The sequence below is a fragment of the Octopus bimaculoides genome, chromosome 4, assembly GCF_001194135.2.
Source record: "Octopus bimaculoides isolate UCB-OBI-ISO-001 chromosome 4, ASM119413v2, whole genome shotgun sequence".
Taxonomy (NCBI): domain Eukaryota; kingdom Metazoa; phylum Mollusca; class Cephalopoda; order Octopoda; family Octopodidae; genus Octopus; species Octopus bimaculoides.
Window position 1 is genome coordinate 78,261,403 of NC_068984.1, and position 4,273 is coordinate 78,265,675.

Consider the following 4,273-nt stretch of genomic DNA (forward strand, 5'->3'; position numbering starts at 1 on the left):
GACTATCCCCCCCCCCTCCTATTCCACAAAATTTCAGGTTTTACACCTAGCAGAAAGTTTTATTCGTATTAATCTCATAAAGGGAGTGCAAATATGGCTGTAAAGTTGAGAAGTTCAGTTTGCAAACATGCGATTTGGGTTTCAATCCTACTGTATGACACATTAAAGAAATGTCTCCTGCACTTCTTATTTTCATCAGCAACGCCGAAATAGTCGATAAAGCCAGCATCCCCAGTGGCACTCACAACAACCTGAAAAATCATTTCAACAGGCTCCTAAAAGGAATTCTACTGTGATTGAAGATTTCTTTGAAACGTGCCCCAGCATACTCCACACAGCCTTGGTGTCGGGGCTACCAATATATGTGCGAGGTATGGTTAGGAATATAATGCCAGGTGGTATCAAAACGTTCCCAGATTAGTCATGCTTAATAAAACATAACTTATTTACTTAAGTTTTAACATCATCTCCTTCGAAATAGTCACCTTGCACAGCAATACACCGGTCCCAGCGTTCCTTTTTTTTTCTTTTTTTTTTCGGAATCCGACCTCGAAGTCGTTTTCCGTAAGCGAGTCGAGGACCTTCTGCGATTGGCTCTGGATCTCGAAAACGGTGTTAAAACGGTGACCTTTGAACTGCATTTTCATCATGAGGAAGACATGGAAGTCCGCAGGTGCAGAAGCAGCACTATGTTGATTTTTCCGAGAAACTCACGTGTGGGGATTGCTCGGTGACAGGGTGCATTGTCGTCACGAAGAATCCAGTTCTTCGTGCTTCGCAGATATTTGCTGAATATCCTCCCTCAAACACTTCAAAACGTCTGGCCCTGGAGGTCGAATTCTCGATGCACAATGCCACATTTCTGGGGGTGGCGCTCGTAGCAGGTCTTCCAGATCGCTCATCGTCTTCTAGGGACGTTCTTCCGCTTTTGAAGAGCCTGTGCCACTCGAAACATTGCATGCGAGCCATTACCTCATCGCCATAAGCTTACCAAAACATACTCTCACGTCTTTGTAGCAGACTTCACAAGTTTGACGCGAAATTTCACGTTGGCTTTTTGTTCCAACTTCCTCTCCATGATAAGATTGCAGACTACAGCATACACATGATCACAAAAACACAAATTTAACAAGTTGCAAAGTAAACACAACGATGTCACTCGGCACACTTCCTCATGAAGGTCTCTGATAACTTTCACTGCCCACGCAACCGTGTGCTGTCCTCTGTTGGTGTGCAACAGAAGTACTCCGGGAACTTTTTGATACCACCTCCTACATTCAGAATATTTGGCTAAGTCCCAACCACCACTTCACTGTCTTAGGAATCGAACGTGAATCATTGTATTCACATTTAGAAATAACTAAATAGCAATAGACAGGATACTATCGAAGACCGCTGATGTCAGCAAAAGACTTACCCATTCAAATCCGATAAACATGTTAAGAATTTGTTTTTTATCAGTAACTAGTTGATCAACAAAAAATATGATGGACCCAGCAGATGTTTAACCTATGAGAATTGCAGTGTTCTAAACAACATATGGGATTGCCATTAACAATTTAGTCATTGGTGCCCTTTTTTTCTTTTTCTTTTTTGAAAACATTAGCTATCTATATAGGTTGTTTTTCTTCTAACTCACCAGTAGTTGCACCTCAGCCAAAGCCATTGGCTGAATCATCTATGCTACTCAGCATCGATGATAATGCTGTTGACGACAACAGTGGTTGTAGTTCAGTAGCTTGAATTTACACCACTCAACATCGGTTCCAGTCCACACAACGGCGGTTACTGTCGTTACTGACACAACGCTTCATGTCTTAGTCCACACAATTTGATGACTGCTACAGCTTGCTACCATTGCTGATATCATCTCTAAGAACAACTGGACAGACTCACTTAGTTTGAATATTCTTTTGTGTTGTTCATCGCAACGGGAACTTTCGAAATATTTTTATCGCTAAAGACTTATGGACGCCATTCCTCCAAACTAGACCCAAATGTAATTCTACTTACTTATAGTAATGTAACATGTAGTTATTTAGTTATATTATGGACGACTTCTCTTTGTTATTTGGACTGGATATTACGCTGTAATTCCATTTGCTAAATAAAATCTTGGTATATAATTTCGATTTACATTATTTGTATGTCAAACTGCACCAACAAACATTACGTTGGAAATTGCTGCAGATTGAGAAAGCGATAAAATGTCTCTAGGATATTTGAACTTAACCAGTGAATAAGGTTTTTGCAAAACACCAATTCATAAGATGCAAGCAACAACCAACAGAATCACTGAATCAATTTCTTCAAGCCTTAAAATCTCTAAGCAAAAAATGCAACTTTACAGCAGTATTATAAGAACAGTCTACGAAGAACAATAACCAATAAGAGATAGTTCTATTTTAGGAATAATGGTGACAGACATAAAGCTATGCTTTCTCGGAAATAATGCAGCATACTTGGAAATAGCAGTACTACAAGTCAAAGCAGACTTAGCTAAAAAAAATGCAGCTGCTTAAAACCCGATATCATCATGAACATTATTACTATTCCAAAGTATGTTTGACAAGAAACTATTGCTTCTCAGAAGTGATATCATTTGAGGTGGAGGTATAAATAGATAATCGTAGAGAAGATGATGTACATCAAAAGATATCATATATCTGAGGCGTACATCTGAGTGTACTAATCCAGCAGTAGGCCAATCTCCAATGAATTAATTTTCTCAAATTTATTAAGTCCTTCAACTTAAGTGGAATTCACCTTACCTCGTGCATTCATTACTCTTTCCATTAACAATCACTCAATGAAACTTAAAGTGACAGTGAAAGCTCTGAAATTTTTGGTTGGTTGGCACTCCGTCGGTTGCGACGACGAGAGTTCCATTTGATCCGATCAACGGAACATCCTGCTCGTGAAATTAACGTGCAAGTGGCGGAGCACTCCACAGACACGTGTACCCTTAACGTATTTCTCGGGGAGATTCAGCGTGACACAGAGTGTGACAAAGCTGGCCCTTTGAAATACAGGTACAACAGAAACAGGACGAAAGAGTGAGAGAAAGTTGTGGTGAAAGTACAGTAGGGTTCGCCACCATCCCCTGCCGGAGCCTCGTGGAACTTTAGGTGTTTTTGCTCAATAAACACTCACAACGCCCGGTCTGGGAATCGAAACCGCGATCCTTCGACCGCGAGTCCGCTGCCCTAACCACTGGGCCATTGCACTTCCACTCTGAAATTTTTAGTTGAGTTGATATTGCTAAGTCGACTGATTAACCCATTCATAGGCAACATTGTAATGACATCAACACAGCTTTGTTTCCGAATTACAGGAATATGTGAAGTTGATACAGAGAAACTAATTGCCATACACAGTCTCTGATCAAATGTAATACGCGTCCACAATTTCGTGTCACAATATTCTTTAGTGGCATGTAAAATGAATGGCCAGAAGCCCCTTGATTGTTGAGAAATTTTGATACGTAGCAATTTTGTAACAACCTTCACTAAATTTTAAACTAAATTTTGCTACGTCTACGCAAAAGTATTCAATGCACGATTGCACCACGTACTTCAGAAAAAGACCTAAACTATCTAGTCAAAGAATGTATCAGAAACCATCACGAACGAAATATGAAATAAAATTGACTCCTGACAAGGCAATTATCTCTCTCTCTCTCTCTCTCTCTCTCTCTCTCTCTCTCTCTCTCTATCTCTCAATAAACGAATAACTTGCAATGTTAAAGAATTCAAATGGAACTACTTTGATTCTCCCTCATTAATGCAACACAGTTGTTGTGAATATGTGACTGAGCAACCTGTTGCTCAGACCTATGCGAAGGAGAACGCGGACAGACACGTTACTGAATGTGGTTAGAATTACACAACATTTTATAGCTGTACAACTGAGAAGCGGCCAACTACATAACTGCGACTATAGTTACAACTGCATCTGCAACAGTTATGTTCTCAGGAAAGAAAATAAATTGGGACTTTTCCAAACTAATATTTCAACCTGTTTACTTCTCTTTCAATACAACAAGGGAACATTGAACAAAAATGACTTCCTCCATGTGAAATGTTCCCATCATATACCTTTCCTAGCTCTCTCTTTCCAAAATGTTTCCTTCGTAAATAAATCCTTAAATACTTCGAACTGAAGAGATTTGATAAAGTCAATATGATAATTTCTGTTTTTTGGTTAACCAAAAAACCTCTAACTGAATCCTATATACATACATACATACATACATACATTATTATATTATATA